General features: G+C 42.4%; 1 long non-coding RNA gene across 1 annotated transcript; it reads right to left on the reverse strand.

Moving 5' to 3' along the window:
- Positions 1-994: 994 nt before the first annotated feature.
- On the reverse strand, positions 995-16,562 carry LOC139758875 (uncharacterized). The gene is made up of 3 exons (XR_011714960.1): positions 16,427-16,562; positions 1,424-1,546; positions 995-1,113 (listed from the first exon to the last, which is right to left on the reverse strand). It is a non-coding gene; the product is annotated as an uncharacterized lncRNA (long non-coding RNA).
- Between the last annotated feature and the right edge of the window lie 6,464 nt (positions 16,563-23,026).

Below are 23,026 nucleotides of genomic sequence, written 5' to 3' on the forward strand. Positions count from 1 at the left end.
CAGTAGTATCCTAGACATTTGAAAGAGGCAGTAGTATCCTTGATATATGAAAGAGGCAGTAGTATCCTAGACATCTGAAAGAGTCAGTAGTATACTAGATATCTGAAAGAGGCTGTAGTATCCAGACATCTCAAAGAGGCAGTAGTATCATAGACATTTGAAAGAGGTAGTAGTATCCTAGATATCTGAAAGAGGCAGTAGTATCCTAGTTATCTGAAAGTGGCCATAGTATCCTAGATGTCTGAAAGAGGCAGTAGTATGCTAGATATCTGAAAGAGGCGGTAGTATCCTAGACATCTGAAAGAGTAAGTAGTACCCTATATATCTGAAAGAGGCATTAGTATCCTAGATATCTGAAAGAGGCAAAAGTATCCTAGAAATCTGAAAGAGGCAGTAGTATCCTACACATTTGAAAGAGGCAGTAGGATCCTAGACATGTGAAAGAGGCAGTAGTATCCTAAATATTTAAAAGAGGCATTGATATCCTAGATGTCTGAGAGAGGCAGTAGTGTCCTAGATATCTGAAAGAGGCAGTAGTATCCTAGATATCTGAAAGAGGCAGTAGTATCCTAGATATCTGAAAGAGGCAATAGTATCTTAGACATCTGAAAGTGGCATTAGTATCCTAGATATCTGAAGAAGGCAGTATCATCCTAGATATCTGAAGAAGGCAGTGTTATCCTAGATATCTGAAGAAGGCAGTATTATCCTAAATATCTGAAGAAGGCAGTATTATCCTAGATATCTGAAGAAGGCAGTATCATCCTAGATATCTGAAGAAGGCAGTATTATCCTAGATATCTGAAGAAGGCAGTAGTATCCTAGATATCTGAAGAAGGCAGTAGTATCCTAGATATCTGAAGAAGGCAGTAGTATCCTAGATATCTGAATGAGGCAGTAGTATGAGACAGCATGACCTCCTCCTCCGTCTTGTGTCATGTCGGGTTATCATTCCTGTGTTGGTTGGGTTGTACATAATGAACAACGGTTACTTACATCCTGGGTTGTGGGAACGTTTGATCCTTCCGTCAACACACATGTCAACGTTGCAGGAGGGGACAGTAGGGTGGAGTTTGGTGCCACAGTCGTAAAACTTTCCTGCCTTCACACAACCTGTTGTGGTGCAGCAACAACACTTAACAAGTCTCATCACACATTAACTCATCACATAATCTGCCATGATGGTAATTACTCAGCGTACAGGGAGGACACAAATGTATTGAGTGAAGGAGGAGGAGAGAGAGACGTGGATGACGTCACGGAAAACAGACAGGATGACAACAGTGTGCGTCGGGAACTATTGGCAACACTGCAAGAATGAAGCTTGACTTACTGTCAACAAAACAAAGTTCACTCTGACTGATGTGTGTGTGTGTGTGTGTGTGTGTGTGTGTGTCTAGCATGAGAAGAGGCAGCTACGCACAACATGGTAGTGACGTCTTTATAGCAGTGCCGTTGGAGCACCATCGTCTCCAGCAGTTGGTTCCTCCTGGTCCATGGTTAATGTCCTCATCAGGGAAGTACACCTTGTTCTCGAACACACAACCTGGAAGTATGAAACTGTCCAGTTTTATTCAGTATATTATTATCATTATGTTATACACAACCTGGAAGTAAGAAACTGTCCAGTTTTATTCAGTATATTATTATCATTATGTTATACACAACCTGGAAGTATGAAACTGTCCAGCTTTATTCAGTATATTATTATCATTATGTTATACACAACCTGGAAGTAAGAAACTGTCCAGTTTTATTCAGTATATTATTATCATTATGTTATACACAACCTGGAAGTATGAAACTGTCCAGTTTTATTCAGTATATTATTATCATTATGTTATACACAACCTGGAAGTAAGAAACTGTCCAGTTTTATTCAGTATATTATTATCATTATGTTATACACAACCTGGAAGTAAGAAACTGTCCAATTTTATTCAGTATATTATTATCATTATGTTATACACAACCTGGAAGTAAGAAACTGTCCAGTTTTATTCAGTATATTATTATCATTATGTTATACACAACCTGGAAGTAAGAAACTGTCCAGTTTTATTCAGTATATTATTATCATTATGTTACACACAACCTGGAAGTAAGAAACTGTCCAGTTTTATTCAGTATATTATTATCATTATGTTACACACAACCTGGAAGTAAGAAACTGTCCAGTTTCATTCAGTGTATTATCATCATTATGTTATTCACAACCTGGAAGTAAGAAGCTGTCTACTTTCATTCATTATATTATTATCATTATGTTATACACAACCACATTACCAGTCTGTTATACTTACACAAGCTTATAACCTGATAACAGTATTTCTAGTTAGACAACAACTGTTTCATTCATCATCAAATGAATAATCTTCAGTACATTTGACAGGAAACTATTTTCTACGTTTTTCCGATCTATTTATTTGTCTATCTATCTCTGTACCTATCTATATATCTATATATCTATCTTGTAAGGTTGCTTGGTTATCTAGGTTATAGACCTGCCAGGGATGAAAAGATGATTTGGTAGGAGGTAAATAAAGTGCGTAAGACAAGAGAACAAATGGGAACATCGGTGAAGGGGCAAATGGGGAGGTGAAGTGAGAAGGAGATGGAGAGAGTATTTTGAAGGTTTGTTGAATGTGTTTGATGATAGAGTGGAAGATCTAGAATGTTTTGATAGAAGTGGTGTGTGAAGTGATAGGGTCAGGGAGATTGGTTTGGTAAACAAAGTAGTGAAAGCTTTGCTGAAGATGAAAGCCGGCAAGGCGGCGGGTTTGGATGGTATTGCAGTAAAGTTTATTAAAAAGGGGGTGACTGTGTTGTTGATTGGTTGGTAAGGATATTCAGTGTATGTATGGTTAATGGTGAAGTGCCTGAGGATTGGCGGAATCCATGCATGGTGAAATTGTACACAGGCAAAGGAGATAAAGGTGAGTGTTCATATTTCAGAGTTATAAGTTTGTTGAGTATTCCTTGGAAATTATATGGGAGGGTATTGATTGAGATAGTAATGGCATGGACAGAGCATCAGAAGTCGTAGAGGATGTGTGGATCAGGTGTTTGCTTTGAAAAATGTATGTGAGAAATACTTAGAAAAGCAGATCGATTTCTAAGTAGCACTTATGGATCTGGAGAAAGCATATGATAGAGTGGATAGAGATGCTTTGTGGAAGGTAATAAGAGTATAGGGTGTAGGAGGTAAGTTGCTAGAAGTAGTTAAAAGTTTTTTTTTTAAGGATGTAAGGCATGTGTACGAGCAGGAAAAGAGGAAAGTAATTGGTTCTCCGTGAAGGTCGGTTTGCGGCAGGGGTGCGTGATGTCTCCATGGCTGTTTAATTTGTTTATGGATGGGGTCGTTGGGGAGTTGAATGCAAAAGCTTTGGAAAGAGGGGCAAATATGCAGTCTGTTGTGGATGAGAGAGCTTGGGAAATGAGTCAGTTGTTGTTCGCTGATGATACAGCGCAGAAATTGATGACTGAGTTTGGTAAAGTGTGTCAAAGAAGAAAGTTGATAGTAATTGTAAATTAGAGCAAGATTATTAGATTCAGTAGGGTTGAGGGACAAGTTAATTGGAAGATAAGTTTGAATGGAGAAAAATTGGAAAAGTGGTGTTTTAGATATCTGGGAGTGGATTTGGCAGCGGATGGAACCATGGAAACGGGAGTGAGTCATAGGGTGGGGGAGGGGGCGAAGGTTCTGGGAGCGTTGAAGAATGTGTGGAAGTCGATAACTTTATCTTGGAAAGCAAAACTGGGTATGTTTGAAGAAATAGTGGTTCCAACAATGTTAAATGGTTCAAGGCATAGGCTATAGATAGGGTTGTGCGGAGGAGGGTGGATGTGTTGGAAATGAAATGTTTGAGGACAATGTGTGGTTTGAGGTGGTTCGATCGAGTAAGTAACAGAAGGGTAAGAGAGAGGTGTGGTAATAAAAGAAGTGCGGTTGAGAAAGCAGAAAAGGGTGTGTTGAAACGGTTTGAACATATGGAGAGAATGAGTGAGGTAAGATTGACAAAGAGGATATATGTGTCAGTGGTGCAGGGAAGAAGAAGTGGGAGACCAAACTGGAGGTGAAAGGATGGAGTGAAAAAGATTTTGAGCGATCGGGGCCTGAACATACAGGTGAGAGGCGTGCAAAGAATAGAGTGAACTGGAACGATGTAGTATACCGGCGTGGACGTGTTGTCAATGGACTGAACCACGAATCAACCACTAGATCTGTATCATCGGCGAACAACAACTGACTCACTTCCCAGGCCATCTCATCCCCAACAGACTGCATATTCGCACCTCTCTCCAAAACCTTTGAAATCACCTCGTTAAGCACCCCATCCATAAACAAATCAAACAACCATGGGGACATCACACACCCCTGCTGCAGACCGACATTCACTGAAAACCAATCACTCTCTTCTCTTCCTACTCGTACACATGCCTTACATCCTCGATAAAACTTTTCACTGCTTCTAACAACTTACCTCCTACGCCATATACTCACAGAGCATCTATATGAACCCTATCTTATGCCCCACTAGATCCATAAGCGCTACATACAAATCCATTTGCTTTTCCAAGTATTTCTCACATATATTCTTCAAAGCAAACACCTGATCCACAAATCCTCTACCACTTCTGAAACCACACCGCTCTTCCCCATCTGATGCTCTGTACATGCCTTCACCCACTCAATCAATACCCTCCCATATAATTTCCCAGGAATACTCAACACACGTATGCCTTTTGTAATTTGAACACGCTTAATCTCCTTTGCCTTTGTGCAATGGCACCTCACCATAATCCTTATATACAGTGAATATTCTTACCAACCAATCAACAGCAGAGTCACCCCTTTCTTTTAATAAATTCCACTGCAATACCATCCAAACCTGCTGCCTTGCCGGATTTCAGCTTACACAAACTTCCATTACCTCTTCTTTGTTTATCAAACTATCGTCCCTGACCCTTGCACTTCGCACACCTCCTCGACCAAACTACACTATATCTGCCACTCTAACGTCACACACATTCAACAAACTTTCAAAATACTCACTCCGCCTCCCTCTCACTTCACTGCTACTTGTTATTACCTCCCACGTGTCCCCAACATCGATGTTCCCATTTGTTCTCTTGTCTTACGCACGTTATTTTCTTCCTTCCAAAACATCTTTTTATTCTCTCAAAAAACTAATAATACTTCCTCACCTCAACTCTCATTTGCCATCTTTTTCAACTCTTGCACGTTTTTTTGACGTCCTGCCGCTTTATTTCTTTCTTTTATACATCTCCCAGTCATTTGCACTACTTCCCTGCAAGTACCGTCCAACCACCCTTCTCTTCTCTTTCAATAACCATCTTACCTCTCCATCCAACACTCACTACCCTTTCTAATCTGCCCACCTCCCACCTTTCTAATGCCACAGGCATTTTTTTGAGCAAGCCATCACTGCCTCCCTAAATACATTTCATTCCTCCCCCATTCCCCTTACGTCATTTGCTCTCACCTTTTGCCATTCTACACTCAGTCTCTCCTGGTACTTCCTCACTCAAGTTTCCTTTCCAAGCACACTTACTTTCACCACTCTCTTCACCCCAACATTTTCTGAAAACCTCTGCAAATCTTCACCTTCGCCTCCAAAAGATAATGATTAGACATCCCTCCAGTTGCACCTCTTAGCGCATTAACATCTAAAAGTCTCTCTTTCGCGCGCCTAGCAATTAACACGTAATCCAATAATGGCCTTTGGCCATCTCTCCAACTCTCATACATATACACATTCGTCATTTCCCGCGTTATCGAGGCAGCGTTAAGAACAGAAGACTGAATCTTAGGAGGAACATCCTCACTTGGCACCCTTTTCTATTCATTCTTTTGGAAAATTTAAAAAATACGGGAGGGGAGGATTTCCAGCCCCCTGCTTCCTCCCCTTTTAGATTCGTTCTAAGACACGCAGGTAACACGTGGGAAAATCCTTTCTCCCCTAACCCGGGGATAACTCACATATGTACACTTATGTATATCTTTCTTTTAGACCAAGTATTCCCAATCCCCAGTTTTTTTTTTTTTCATCACACAAATCTACAAGCTCTTCACCATTTCCTTTCACAACATTGAACACCCCATGTACACCAATTATACCCTCAACTGCCACATTGCTCACCTTTGCATTCAAATCAACCATCACTATAACCCGGTCTCATGCATCAAAACTACTAACACACTCACTCAGCTGCTCCCAAAACACTTGCCTCTCATGATCTTTCTTCTCAAACATATGTATATATATATATATATATATATATATATATATATATATATATATATATATATATATATATATATATATATATTTTTTTTTTTTTTTTCTTTTTTTGCTTTGTCGCTGTCTCCCGCGTTTGCAAGGTAGCGCAAGGAAACAGACGAAAGAAATGGCCCAACCCACCCCCATACACATGTATATACATACGTCCACACACGCAAATATACATGCCTACACAGCTCTCCATGGTTTACCCCAGACGCTTCACATGCCCTGATTCAATCCACTGACAGCACGTCAACCCCGGTATACCACATCGATCCAATGCACTCTATTCCTTGCCCTCCTTTCACCCTCCTGCATGTTCAGGCCCCGATCACACAAAATCTTTTTCACTCCATCTTTCCACCTCCAATTTGGTCTCCCACTTCTCCTCGTTCCCTCCACCTCCGACACATATATCCTCTTGGTCAATCTTTCCTCACTCATTCTCTCCATGTGCCCAAACCATTTCAAAACACCCTCTTCTGCTTTCTCAACCACGCTCTTTTTATTTCCACACATCTCTTTTACCCTTACGTTACTTACTCGATCAAACCACCTCACACCACACATTGTCCTCAAACATCTCATTTCCAGCACATCCATCCTCCTGCGCACAACTCTATCCATAGCCCACGCCTCGCAACCATACAACATTGTTGGAACCACTATTCCTTCAAACATACCTATTTTTGCTTTCCGAGATAATGTTCTCGACTTCCACACATTCTTCAAGGCTCCCAGAATTTTCGCCCCCTCCCCCACCCTATGATCCACTTCCGCTTCCATGGTTCCATCCGCTGCCAGATCCACTCCCAGATATCTAAAACACTTTAGTTCCTCCAGTTTTTCTCCATTCAAACTTACCTCCCAATTGACTTGACTCTCAACCCTACTGTACCTAATAACCTTGCTCTTATTCACATTTACTCTTAACTTTCTTCTTTCACACACTTTACCAGACTCAGTCACCAGCTTCTGCAGTTTCTCACATGAATCAGCCACCAGCGCTGTATCATCAGCGAACAACAACTGACTCACATATATATTGTGTGTGTGTACAACATGTCTGAAAAAGACCAGAGTTTGTCCTTAATATTTATTAACTTAGTTAACATACAATATTTCCATTTCAAATTTCAAAGGGGAATTTCTCCAAGTTTTTAGTGGCATCTAATGTAATTGACTATAAGTCTTATTGCTAGCACTGTGGTTTCTCCTGAGGCAACACCATGATTGAATGGCATTCTGAGCATCATGCACACACAAAGTCAGTGATAACGTTATCTAGTTGAAGCACGACACTAAAACTTGGAAAGATTCACATAGAATTTTGAAAAAAAAACAGTATATTAACACAGTTAAATGTACTTGATGACTAAAACTACGAAGGTTTTTCTTAGACACCCTGCATTTTATATATATACAAAAGATGAAAGTCGGATAAAAAGTTAAGAAAAAGGTGGAATGGGGTTAGACAGTTGTAGTGGGCTGTCCTTAAGAACAAAGGAATTACAGTCAACCTTTGAACTTTTAGAAAACCATTTTTTTCTTTTTTTTTACCTAAGGATTTAGAGGAATCTAGTAAAGAACGGAATAGTAAGAGCAAGGAGAGGTGCCAAAGAGAAAGTAAGAGTATCAGAGCCATTGTATATATATAGGCGATAGGGGAGAAAGATTACTTCCCACGCATTCCTCACGTGTCGTAGAAGGCGACTAAACGGGACGGGAGCGGGGGCCCAGAAACCCTCCCCTCCTTGTATTTTAACTTTCTAAAAGGGGAAACAGAAGAAGGAGTCACGCGGGGAATGCTCATCCTCCTCGAAGGCTCAGATTGGAGTGTCTAAAAGTGTGTGGATGTAACCAAGATGAGAAAAAAGTAGAGAGAGGTAATGTGTTTGAGGAAAGGGACCTGGATGTTTTGGCTCTGAGTGAAACGAAGCTCAAGAGTAAAGGGGAAGAGTGGTTTGGGAATGTCTTGGGAGTAAAGTCAGGGGATAGTGAGAGGACAAGAGCAAGGGAAGGAGTAGCACTACTCCTGAAACAGGAGTTGTGGAAGTATGTGATAAAGTGTAAGAAAGTAAATTCTAGATTGATATGGGTAAAACTGAAAGTTGATGGAGAGAGATAGGTGATTATTGGTGCATATGTAACTCGGCATGAGAAGAAAGATCATGAGAGGCAAGCGTTTTGGGAGCAGCTAAATGAGTGTGTTAGTGGTTTTGATGCACAAGACCGGGTTATAGTGATAGGTGATTTGAATGCAAAGGTTAGTAATGTGGCAGTTGAGGGAATAATTGGTGTACATGGAGTATTCAGTGTTGTAAATGGAAATGGTGAAGAGCTTGTAGATATATGCGCTGAAAAAGGACTGGTGATTGGGAATACCAGGTTTAAAAAGCGAGATATACATAAGTATACGCATGTAAGTAGGAGAGATGGCCAGAGAGCATTATTGGATTACGTGTTAATTGATAGGCGTGCGAAAGAAAGACTTTTGGATGTTAATATGCTGAGAGGTGCAACTGGAGGGATGTCTGATCATTATCTTGTGGAGGCGAAGGTGAAGATTTGTAGGGGTTTTCAGAAAAGAAGAGAGAATGTTGGATTGAAGAGAGTGGTGAGAGTAAGTGAGCTTGGGAAGGAGACTTGTGTAAGGATGTACCAGGAGAGACTGGGTACAGAATGGAAAACGGTAAGAACAAAGGAGGTAAGGGGAGTGGGGGAGGAATGGGATGTATTTAGGGATGCAGTGATGGCTTTCTCAAAAGATGCTTGTGGCATGAGAAGCGTGGGAGGTGGGTTGATTAGAAAGGGTAGTGAGTGGTGGGATGAAGAAGTCAGATTATCAGTGAAAGAGAAGAGAGAGTCATTTGGACGATTTTTGCAGGGAAAAAATGCAAATGAGTGGAAGATGTATAAAAGAAAGAGGCAGGAGTTCAAGAGAAAGGTGCAAGAGGTGAAAAAGAGGGCAAATGAGAGTTGGGGTGAGAGAGTATCATTAAATTTTAGGGAGAATAAAAAGATGTTTTGGAAGGAGGTAAATAAAGTGCGTAAGAAAAGGGAGCAAATGGGAACTTCAGTGAAGGGGGCTAATGGGGAGGTGATAACAAGTAGTGGTGATGTGAGGAGATGGAGTGAGTATTTTGAAGGTTTGTTGAATGTGTTTGATGATAGAGTGGCAGATATAGGGTGTTTTGGTCGAGGTGGTGTGCAAAGTGAGAGGGTTAGGGAAAATGATTTGGTAAACAGAGAAGAGGTAGTAAAAGCTTTGCGGAAGATGAAAGCCGGCATGGCAGCAGGTTTGGATGGTATTGCAGTGGAATTTATTAAAAAAGGGGGTGACTGTATTGTTGATTGTTTGGTAAGGTTATTTAATGTATGTATGAATCATGGTGAGGTGCCTGAGGATTGGCGGAATGTTTGCATAGTGCCATTGCACAAAAGCAAAGGGGATAAGAGTGAGTGCTCAAATTACAGAGGTATAAGTTTTTTGAGTATTCCTGTTAAATCATATGGGAGGGTATTGATTGAGAGGGTTAAGGCATGTACAGAGCATCAGATTGGGGAAGAGCAGTGTGGTTTCAGAAGTGGTAGAGGATGTGTGGATCAGGTGTTTGCTTTAAAGAATGTATGTGAGAGATACTTAGAAAAGCAAATAGATTTTTATGTTCCATTTATGGATCTGGAGAAGGCATATGATAGAGTTGATAGAGATGCTCTGTGGAAGGTATTGAGAATATATGGTGTGGGAGGCAAGTTGTTAGAAGCAGTGAAAAGTTTTATCAAGGATGTAAGACATGTGTACGTGTAGGAAGCGAGGAAAGTGATTGGTTCTCAGTGAGTGTAGGTTTGCGTGAGGGGTGTGTGATGTCTCCATGGTTGTTTGATTTGTTTATGGATGGGGTTGTTAGCGAGGTGAATGCAAGAGTTTTGGAAAGAGGGGCAAGTATGCAGTCTATTGTGGATGAGAGAGCTTGGGAAGTTAGTCAGTTGTTGTTCGCTGATGATACAGCGCTGGTGGCTGATTCATATGAAAAACTGCAGAAGGTGGAGACTGAGTTTGGTAAAGTGTGTGAAAGAAGAAAGTTAAGAGTAAATGTGAATAAGAGCAAGGTTATTAGGTACAGTAGGGTTGAGGATCAAGTCCATTGGGAGGTAAGTTTGAATGAAGAAAAACCGGAGGAAGTAAAGTGTTTTAGATATCTGGTAGTGGATCCGGCAGCGGATGGAACCATGGAAGCGGAAGTGAATCATAAGGTAGGGGAGGGTGCGAAAATTCTGGGAGCCTTGAAGAATGTGTGGAAATGGGTATGTTTGAAGGAATAGTGGTTCCAACAATGTTGTATGGTTGCGAGGCGTGGGCTATGGATAGAGTTGTGCGGACTAGTTTGGTTGTGCTGGAAATGAGATGTTTGAGGACAATATATGTGGTGATGTGGTTTGAGCGAGTAAGTAATGTAAGGGTAAGAGAGATGTGTGGAAATAAAAAGAGTGTGGTTGAGAGAGCAGAGGAGGGTGTTTTGAAATGGTTTGGTCACATGGAGAGAATGACTGAGGAAAGATTGACCATGAGGATGTATGTATCAGAGGTGGAGGTAACGAGAAGTGGGAGGTCGAATTGGAGGTGGAAAGATGGAGTGAAAAAGATTTTGAGTGATTGGGTCCTGAACATGCAGGAGGGTGAAAGGTGTTCAAGGAATAGAGTGAATTGAACGATATGGCATACCGGGGTCGACTTGCTGTCAATGGATTTAACCAGGGCATGTAAAGCGTCTGGGGTAAACCATGGAAAGTTCTGTGGGGCCTGGATATGGAAAGGGAGCTGTGGTTTTGGTGCATTATTACATGACAGCTAGAGACTGAGTGTGAACGAATGGGCCTTCGTTGTCTTTTCCTAGCGCTACTTCGCACACATGAGGGGGAAGGGGGTTGTTATTCCATGTGTGGCGTGGTGGCGATGGGAATGAATAAAGGCAGACAGTATGAATTATGTACACGTGTATATATGTATATGTCTGTGTGTGTATATATATATGTGTAACTTGAGATGTATAGGTATGTATATTTGCGTGTGTGGACGTGTATGTATATACATGTGTATGTGGGTGGGTCGGGCCATTTTTTCGTCTGTTTCCTTGCGCTACCTTGCTAACGCGGGAGACAGCGACACAATGTACACATATATATACACACACAGACGCATACACATATACACATGCACACAATTCACACTGTCTGCCTTTATTCATTCCCATCGTCACCTCGCCACACATGGAATAACATCCCCCTCCCCCCTCATGTGTGCGAAGTAGCGCTAGGAAAAGACAACAAAGGCCCCATTCGTTCACACTCAGTCTCTAGCTGTCATGCAATAATGCCCGAAACCACAGCTCCCTTTCCACATCCAGGCCCCACAGAACTTTCCATGGTTTACCCTAGACGCTTCATATGCCCTGGTTCAGTCCATTGACAGCACGTCGACCCCGGTATACCACATCGATCCAATTCACTCTATTCCTTGCCCTCCTTTCACCCTCCTGCATGTTCAGGCCCCGATCACTCAAAACCTTTTCACTCCATCTTTCCATCTCCAATTGGTCTCCCACTTCTCGTTCCCTCCACCTCCGACACATATATCCTCTCGGTCAATCTTTCCTCACTCGTTCTCTCCATGTGCCCAAACCATTTCAAAACACCCTCTTCTGCTTTCTCAACCACGTTCTTTTTATTTCCACACATCTCTCTTACCCTTACATTACTTACTCGATCAAACCACCTCACACCACATATTGTCCTCAAACATCTCATTTCCAGCACATCCACCCTCCTGCGCACAACTCTATCCATAGCCCACGCCTCGCAACCATACAACATTGTTGGAGCCACTATTCCTTCAAACATACCCATTTTCGCTTTCGGAGATAATGGTCTCGACTTCCAAACACTCTTCAAGGCTCCCAGGATTTTCGCCCCCTCCCCCACCCTATGATTCACTTCCGCTTCCATGGTTCCATCCGCTGCCAGATCCACTCCCAGATATCTAAAACACTTTACTTCCTCCAGTTTTCCTCCATTCAAACTTACCTCCCAGTTGACTTGACCCTCAACCCTACTGTACCTTATAACCTTGCTCTTATTCACATTTACTTTTAACTTTCTTATTTCACACACTTTACCAAACTCAGTCACCAGCTTCTGCAGTTTCTCACATGAATCAGCCACCAGCGCTGTATCATCAGCGAACAACAACTGACTCACTTCCCAAGCTCTCTCATCCCCAACAGACTGCATACTTGCTCCTCTTTCCAAAACTCTTGCATTCACCTCCCTAACAACCCCATCCATAAACAAATTAAACAACCATCGAGACATCACACACCCCTACCGCAAACCTACATTCACTGAGAACCAATCACTTTCCTCTCTTCCTACACGTACACATGCCTTACATCCTCGATAAAAACTTTTCAGTGCTTCTAACAACTTGCCTCCCGCACCATATATTCTTAGTACCATCCACAGAGCATCTCTATCAACTCTACCATATGCCTTCTCCAGATCCATAAATGTTACATACAAATCCATTTGCTTTTCTAAGCATTTCCCACATACATTCCTCAAAGCAAACACCTAATCCACACATCTTCCACCACTTCTTAAACCACACTGCTCTTCCCCAATCTGATGCTCTGTACATACCTTCACCCTCTCAATCAATACCCTCCCATATAATTTCCCAGGAATACTCAACAAACTTATACCTCTGTAATTTGAGCACTCACTCTTATCCCCTTTGCCTTTGTACAATGGCACTATGCAAACATTCCGCCAATCCTCAGGCACCTCACCATGAATCATACATACATTAAATAACCATACCAACCAGTCAACAATACAGTCACCCCCTTTTTTAATAAATTCCACTGCATATATATATATATATATATATATATATATATATATATATATATATATATATATATATATATATATATATATATATATATATATATATATATATATATATATATATATATATATATATATATATATATATATATATCACTCTTGAAGTAGAACCTTCAGACACAATTGAAAATGTGAAGGAAAATAGTGAAATTGGAGAAAAATGTAGCTTAGACATTGAAGCTTATTGATACAGTGGTTAAATTGATGAGAACTGCCATTGACGTTTGTGTAAATAAATTATACATTTCCTTTTTTCCATAGCCAGAGGTTGAACCATTATGTGACATTCTTTTTTTCATTCATTTCAAGCTAGAAGTTTCAGTTTTCTAAATTGTTTCTTACATTTCTCATATGTATATATATGTATGTGTGTGTGTGTGTGTATGTGCGTATGTATGTGTATGTGTGTGTATGTGTATATGTATATATATATGTATATTATCCCTGGGGATAGGGGTGAAAGAATACTTCCCACGTATTCCTCGCGTGTCGTAGAAAGCGACTAGAGGGGACGGGAGCGGGGGGGCCAGAAATCCTCCCCTCCTTGTATTAACTTTCTAAAATGGGAAACAGAAGAAGGAGTCACGCGGGGAGTGCTCATCCTCCTCGAAGGCTCAGACTGGGGTGCCTAAATGTGTGTGGATGTAACCAAGATGTGAAAAAAGGAGAGATAGGTAGTATGTTTGAGGAAAGGAACCTGGATGTTTTGGCTCTGAGTGAAACGAAGCTCAAGGGCAAAGGGGAAGAGTGGTTTGGGAATGTCTGGGGAGTAAAGTCAGGGGTTAGTGAGAGGACAAGAGCAAGGGAAGGAGTAGCAATACTCCTGAAACAGGAAATAAAAAGAGCGTGGTTGAGAGAGCAGAAGAGGGTGTTTTGAAGTGGTTTGGGCACATGGAGAGGATGAGTGAGGAAAGATTGACCAAGAGGATATATGTGTCGGAGGTGGAGGGAACAAGGAGAAGAGGGAGACCAAATTGGAGGTGGAAAGATGGAGTGAAAAAGATTTTGTGTGATCGGGGCCTGAGCATGCAGGAGGGTGAAAGGAGGGCAAGGAATAGAGTGAATTGGAGCGATGTGGTATACCGGGGTTGACGTGCTGTCAGTGGATTGAATCAAGGCATGTGAAGCGTCTGGGGTAAACCATGGAAAGCTGTGTAGGTATGTATATTTGCGTGTGTGGACGTATGTATATACATGTGTATGGGGGGGGTTGGGCCATTTCTTTCGTCTGTTTCCTTGCGCTACCTCGCAAACGCGGGAGACAGCGACAAAGTATAATAAAAAAAAAAAAAAAAAATATATATATATATATATATATATATATATATATATATATATATATATATATATATATATATATATATATATATATATATATCTTTCTTTCATACTATTCGCCATTTCCCGCATTAGCGAGGTAGCGTTGAGAACAGAGGACTGGGCCTTTGAGCGAATATCCTCACCTGGCCCCCGCCTCAGTTGCTCGTGTCGTTTCAGCTGACAATGTTGATAGGCAGACCTGCTCGATATCTTTCACTCTCCTGAAAAACGTGAAAACCTCTCGTGACACACTCATGAACTTCAGTATATTCAGCTTCAAGTTTAACGATCTGGTCAACATCGTAGACTTCGTACATTGGCTACGACTTGACGATGCAAAGTGTGGGAACATGTCAGTGACAAATTGGAGGCGGAAAGTCCAGTTTTCTGTTCGTACCGCCTTGACAAACTTCGTTACAGTATCAATGACGGACATATGCTGTGGCCATTGAGCAACTGCGTGTCTTTAATTCATTGATGTCTTTATGTCATCCAAAGTCTTCTTGAGCCTGTGGAAACAATCATTCAGTTCCTGTGAGTCGAAACATTAAGGTGACATGATAACTCAGAGGAATTGATCAGTCATCAGAAGCTCCGTACAGGGAGATCAGGGTTATCTTCACCCACTGATGTTGTGCATGATCTGGGTTGAGGCAGCCACGATGAATGCATGGCAAGCAAGCATGATGTTCAGTGCTGCATCCAATCGTGGCAACGTACCCATGAACACGGGATCCTTCAGAGGTCCACGCTGTGCATGTCACCATCAGTAGACCGGAGGTCAAATATGACTCAATATCCTACAGTTTCTTGCAATTTACTTGATGAGAAGTGTGAGACAGTCACACAGTTCTAGCATATATGTAAACACCTTCAATTCAGTTTGCTATACATGTTCATGAGGTTGAAAGAAATCATAATTCTGTTCTCTGCGAAATATAGGTTCAACAAATTTTAATTGTCATTGTATAATCTGTGAAAATAATAGTATAATATTTTGGTAAGTCTTTCCTTTGTAATGCCTGTATGTAATGCTATGTAATACTTTACCAGTAATATTCCATTTGCTCTTCTTCATCTCATTTACCTTTCTTCTGACCTCACCCTATTGTCTCCTGTACACCTTCCATCAGCCGTGCTCCTTCCCTGTAGGTTTCGTTCATGCATCACTCATTTTTCTTTCGTTGGCAACATAATTTCTTCATTCCACCACTCACTACCCTCTCTCATACGTGCCTCTCCCACCTTCCACTTGCCACACACTTCACTCATAACTGTAAACAGTTTTCCCAAAATATACACAACTTCTATCCCTCTCTACCCTTGTTTCCCCGTATTCTCACCCTATGTCACTCTTCACTCAATATCTTTTCGTCGATTTCACGTGTTCTTTCATACACATGTCATTTTCTCTTTTCCGTCGACCACTAAGATTTCTTACACTCGCCTCCACGATGAAATGATCAGACATCCCACATCATACCTCTTTCTGCACATTCACATACAACAACCCCTTATTTGCACACCTGTCGGCTAGAACACAGTGTCCATGTGTGTATGGCATACCCGCACTAAATAGACCAACTATCTATTACGTTACTTACAGGTGTCAGGTGCAGCAGACAGGTGCCTGGAAACAGATGAACATTCATCTCTGTGTTAGGTTTGACGGGTTCTGTGTAGATGAACATTCATCTCTGTGTTAGGTTTGACGGGTTCTGTGTACATCTCATACAGTGGGATACCTGGAGCGTGGTTGAGTCAGGTCATTATCACATAACTCACCTGGTATGTGTGTTGGACGTAAGCCTGGCAGCCTGGTTACTTACAGTTGTTGTCCACTTGGGTGAGCCAAATGCCGTTCGTACAGACTTCCCTGGTACAATGCTGCGTGTGTTCGTACAGGATATGACCACTGGGGTGAAGCTGACCTTTGCTCTCACAACCTGGGGGATACAAGGCACCAGTTCGGACTTTGACCTGATATCTTGTGTTTATCATAATGACTCGTCATTAATCATTATTCTTGCAGGTAATATATATATTGTAGACAGTAAAGTGTCGCTGTTTCTTAACTACAATGAAAAGACTCGGTAATGTAACGTGTGGCAACCTTGACCTATAGTGGGTAAATAGCTGTGTAACATAACACTACTCATTACTAGTGATAGCATCCCCCCCCACACCCCTCATGATATGCTCACACCTCACTCCTCACACCCCACCCCTCATGATATACCCACACCTCCTCACTCCTCACTCCCTACCCCTCATGATATGCTCACACCTCACTCCTCACTCCCCACCTCTCATGATATACCCACACCTCCTCACTCCTCACTCCCCACCTCTCATGATATACCCACACCTCCTCACTCCCCACCTCTCATGATATACCCACACCTCCTCACTCCTCACTCCCCACCCCTCATGATATACCCACACCTCCTCACTCCTCACTCCCTACCCCTCATGATATGCTCACACCTCACTCCTCACTCCCCACCTCTCATGATATACCCACACCTCCTCACTCCTCACTCCCCACCTCTCATGATATACCCACACCTCCTCACTCCCCACCTCTCATGATATACCCACACCTCCTCACTCCTCACTCCCCACCTCTCATGATATACCCACACCTCCTCACTCCTCACCTCTTATGATATACTCACACCTCCTCACTCCTCACTCCCCACCTCTCATGATATACTCACACCTCCTCACTCCTCATCTTCCCTCATTCAAGTATTGTCCGCTCCTTCTCACACGTCACATTCTATCCGTCACACTTCACCTGTCATACTCCATCCATCACACTCCATCCGTCACACTTCAACCGTCACAATCCAACCGTCGCTCTTCACCCGTCACACTTCAACCGTCACACTCCAACCGTCACACTTCATCGGTAACATGACATCTGTTGCACTCGAACCGTCACACTTCACCCGTCATTTTCCAACCGTCACACTCCAACCGTCACATTTGACCCGTAACACTCCATCCGTTACATTCCAACCGTCACAATCCATCCGTCATTCTCCAACCATCACATTCCGTCCGCCACTCGCCACCCTTCGCTTCTAACCGTCACTCTTGATCCATCACTGGCTAACCATCCCTCGCTGCTCATCACACTGTGTCCATTACACCTGTCACACACACGCTATAGTGACAGAAGTGACAGGGTCAGGGAGAATGGTTCGGTCAGCAGAGAAGAGGCATTGAAAGCTTTGCGGAAGGTGAAAGCCGGCAAGGCGGCGGGTTTGGATGGTATTGCAGTGGAATTTATTAAAGAAGAGGTTGACTGTGTTGTTGACTGGTTGGTGAGGATATTCAATGTATGTATGACTCATGGTTAAGTGCCTGAGGATTGGCGGAATGCATGCATAGTGCCATTGTACAAAGGCAAAGGGGATAAAGGTGAGTGTTCAATTACAGAGGTATAAGTTTGTTTAGTATTCCTGGGAAATTATATGGGAGGGTATTAATTGAGAGGGTAAAGGCATGTACAGAGCATCAGATTGAAGAAGAGCAGTGTGGCCTCAGAAGTGGTTTGAAGAATCTATGTGAGAGATATTTAGAAAAATAGATGGATTTGTATACAGCATTTATGGATCTGGAGAACCCATATGATAGGGTTGATAGAGATGCTCTGTGGAATGTTTTAAGAGTATATGGTGTGGGAGGTAAGTTGCTAGAAGCAGTGAAAAGTTTTACCAAGGATGTAAGACATGTGTACGAGCAGAAAGAGAGGAGAGGGATTGGTTCCCAGTGGATGTCGGTTTCCGGCAGAGGTGCGTGATGTCTCCATGTTTGTTTAATTTGTTTATGGATGGAGTGATTAGTGAGGTAAATGCAAGAGTTTTGGAAAGAGAGGCAAATAGGCAGCCTGTTGTGGATGAGCGGGCTTGGGAAGTGAGTCAGTTGTTGTTCGCTGATGATACAGCGCTGGTGGCTGATTTGGGTGAGAAATTGCAGAAGTTGGTGACCGAGTTTGGTAAAGTGTGTGAAAGAAGAAAACTGAGAGTAAATGTGAATAAGAGCAAGGTTACTAGGTTCAGTAGGGTTGAGAGACAAGTCAATTGAGATATATGTATTAATGGAGAAAAAATTGAAGGAAGTGAAGTGTTTTAGATATCTGGAAGTGGACTTAGCAGTGGATGGAGCATAGAAGCGCAAGTAAGTCACGAGGTGGGGGAGGGGGCAAAGGTTTCGGCAGCGTTGAAGAATGTGTGGAAGGAGAGAACATTATCTCGGAGAGCAAAAATGGGTATGTTTGAAGGAATAGTGTTTCCAACAATGTTATGTGGTTGCGAGGCATAGGCTACAGATAGAGTTGTACGGAGGAGGGTGGATGTGTTGGAAATGAAATGTTTGAGAACAATATATGGCGTGAAGTGGATTGATTGAGTACGTAAAGAAAGGGTAAGAGAGATGTGTGGTAATAAAAAAGAGTGGTTGAGAGAGCAGAAGGTGTGTTGAATTGGTTTGGACATATGGAGAGAATGAGTGAGGAAAGATTGACAAAGACGATATATGTGTCAGAGGTGGAGGGAACGAGAAATGGGAGACCAAACTGGAGATGGAAGGATGGAGTGAAAAAGATTTTGAGCGATCGGGGCCTGAACATACAAGAGGGTGAAACGCGTGCAAGGAATAGAGTGAATTGGAACGATGTGGTATACCGGGGTCGACTTGCTGTCAATGGACTGAACCAGGGCATGTGAAGCGTCTGAGGTAAACCATGGAAAGGCTTGTAGGGCCTGGATGTGGATAAGGAACTGTGATTTCGGTGCTTTATACATGACAGCTAGAGACTGAGTGTGAACGAATGTGAATTTGTTGTCATTTCCTGGCGCTACCTCGGTGACGGGGATGGGGTGGGGATGCTATTTCTGTGTGGTGGGGGTATTGACAGGAATGGATGAAGGCAAGCAAGTATGAATACGTACAAGTGTACATATGTATGTCTGTGCATGTATATGTTGATATGTATATGTATGCATATGGGAGTGTATGGGCGTTTAAGTATGTATATGTGTATACGAGTGGATGGGTCATTCTTCATCTGTTTCCAGGTGCTGCTTCGCTGACGTAGAAAACAGCGATTAAGTATAAGAAAAAATGTAAGGCATTGGTACGAGCAGGAAGAGAGGAAAGTGACTGGTTCCCAGTGAATGTCGGTTTGCGGCAGTGGTGCGTGATGTCTCCATGGTTGTTTAATTTGCTTATAGATGAGGTTGTTAGGAAAGTGAACGCAAGAGTTTTGGAGAGAAGGGGCAAGTATGCAGTCTGTTGTGGATGAGAGGGTTTAGGAAGTGAGTCAGTTTTTGTTCGCTGATGATACAGCGCTGGTGGCTAACTCGGGTGAGAAACAGCAGAAGCTGGTGACTGAGTTTGGTAAAGTGTGTGAAAGAAGAAAGCTGAGAGTAAAAGTGAATAAGAGCAAAGTTATTAGGTTCAGTAGGGATGAGGGACACGTTAATTGTGAGGTGAGTTTCAATGGAGAAAAACTGGAGGAGGTGAAGTGTTTTAGATATATGGGAGTAAGCTTAGCAGCGGATGAACCATGGAAGCGGAAGTGTCAGATGGTTGGGGAGGGAGCGAAGATTCTGGGAGCGATGAAGAATGTGTGGAAGGCGAGAACGTTATCTCGGAGAGAAAAATGGGTATGTTTGAAGGAATAGTGGTTCCAACAATGTTCTATGGTTGCGAGGCGTGCGGAGGAAGATGGATGTGTTGGAAATGAAATGTTTGAATACAATATGTTGTGTGAGGTGCTTTGATCGAGTAAGTAATGAAAGGGTAAGAGAGATGTTATTCTTTTTTCTTATCATATTTTGTCGCTGTCCTCCGCGTCAGCGAGATAGCGCAATGAAACAGACGAAAGAATGGCCTAACCTACCCACATACACATGTATATACATACACTCCCAAACAAGCACATTTATATATACCTATACATTTCAATGTATACATACATATGCATACATAGACAAACACATATATACACATATACATATTCATACTTGCTGCCTTCAGCCATTTCCGTCGCCACCCCAGCACATATGAAATGGCACCTCGCTCCCCTGGCACGCGCGCGAGGTAGCGCTAGGTAAAGACAACAAAAGCCACATTTGTTCACATTCAGTCTCTAGCCCTCATGCGTAATGCACTGAAACCACAGCTCCCTATCCACATCTAGGCCCCACAAAACTTTCTATGGTTTACCCCAGTCACTTCACATGCCCTGGTACAATCCATTGAGAGCACGTCGATCCCGGTATACCACATCGTTCCAAATCACTCCATTCCTTACACGCCTTTCACCCTCCTGCATGTTCAGGCCCTGATCACTCAAAATCTTTTTCATTCCATCCTTCCACCTCCAATTTGGTCTCCCACTACTCGTTCCCTCCACCTCTGACACATATATCCTCTTTGTCAATCTTTCCTCACTCATTCTCTCCATGTGACCAAACAATTTCAATACACCCTCATCTGCTCTCTCAACCACACTCTTTTTATTACTACACATCTCTCTTACCCTTTCATCACTTACTCGATCAAACCACCTCACACCATAGAGTGTCCTCAAACATCTCATTTCGAACACATCTACCCTCCTCCGCACAAACCTATCTATAGGCCACGCCTAGCAACCATATAACATTGTTGGAACCTCTATACCTGCAAACATACCCATTTTTGCTTTCCGAGATAATGCTCTCGCCTTCCACACAGTCTTCAACTCTCCCAGAACCTTCGCCCCCTACCCCACTCTGTGACTCACTTCTGCTTCCATAGCTCCATCTCTTGCCAAATCCACTCCCAGATATCTAAAACATTTCACTTCCTTCAGTTTTTCTCCATTCACACTTACCTCCCAGTTGACTTATCCCTCAACCCTACTGTACCTAACAACCTTGCTCTTATTCACATTTACTCTCGGATTTCTTCTTTCACTCTGCCAAACTCAGTCACCAGCTTCTGCAGTTTCTCATCCGAATCAGCCACCAGCGCTGTATCATAAGTGAACAACAGCTGACTCACTTACAAAGCCCTCTCATCCACAACAGACTGCAAACTTGCCCCTCTCTCCAAAACTCTTGCATTTACCTCCCATTTACCCCATCCATAAACAAATTAAACAACCATGGATACGTTACCCACCCCTGCCGCAAACCGACATTCACTGGGAACCAATCACTTTCCTCTCTTCCTTCGCGTACACATGCCTTACATCCTCCATAAAAACTTTTCACTGCTTCTAGCAACTTGCCTTCCATGCCATATACACTTAACACCTTCAACAGAGCATCTCTATCAACTCTCATATGCCATCTCCAGATCTATAGATGCTACATACAAATCCATTTGTCTTTCTAAGTATTTCTCACATACATTCTTTACAGCAAACACCTGATAAACACATCCTCTATCACTTCTGAAGCCACACTGCTCTTCTCCAATTTGATGTTCTGTACACGCTTTCACCCTCTCAATTAATACCCTCCCATATAATTTCCTAGGAATACTCAATAAACGTATACCTTTGCGATTTGAACACTGACTTTTATTCCCTTTGCCTTTGTACAATGGCACTATGCATGCATTCCGCCAATACTCAGGTGCTTCACTATGAGCCATACATACACCCTTGTAGTTTGAACACTCACATTCATCCCAGTTGCCTTTGTACAGTGACACTATGCATGCACTCCGCCAATCCTCAGGCACTTCTCCATGGTCCATACATACGCTGAATATCCTTATCAACCAATCAAAAACACAGTCACTCACATTTTTAATGAATTCCGCTGCAATACTATCCAAACCCGCCGCCTTGCCGGCTTTCATCTTCCGCAAAGTTTTCAGTATCTCCTCTCTGTTCATCAAATCATATTCTCTGACCCTAACCCTTCCTACACCATCCCGACCAAAATACCCTATATCTGCCACTCTATCATCAAACACATTTAACAAACCGAAGAAGTACTCACTCCACCTCCTTTCTACTTCATCACCACCTGTTTTCACTTCCTCACTTGCTCCTTTCACCGATGTTCCCATTTGTTCTCCTTGTCTTACGCACGTTATCTACCTCCTTCCAAAACATATTTATTCTCCCTAAAATTTAATGATACTCTCTCACTCAACTCTCATTTGCCCTCTTTTTCAAGTCTTGCACCTTTTCCTTGACCTCTAGCCAGTCATTTGCACTACTTCCCTGCAAATATCGTTCAAACGCCTCTCTTTTCTCTTTCACTAACAATCTTAGTTCTTGAACCCATCATTCACTACCCTTTCTAATCTGCCCACCTCCCACGTTTCTCGTATCACATACATCTTTTCCGCAAGCCATCACTGCTTCCCTAAACACATTTCATTTCTCACCCACTCCACTCACGTCCTTTACT

Source organism: Panulirus ornatus, chromosome 31 (genome assembly GCF_036320965.1).
Source record: "Panulirus ornatus isolate Po-2019 chromosome 31, ASM3632096v1, whole genome shotgun sequence".
In the NCBI taxonomy this organism is placed as follows: Eukaryota; Metazoa; Arthropoda; class Malacostraca; order Decapoda; family Palinuridae; genus Panulirus; species Panulirus ornatus.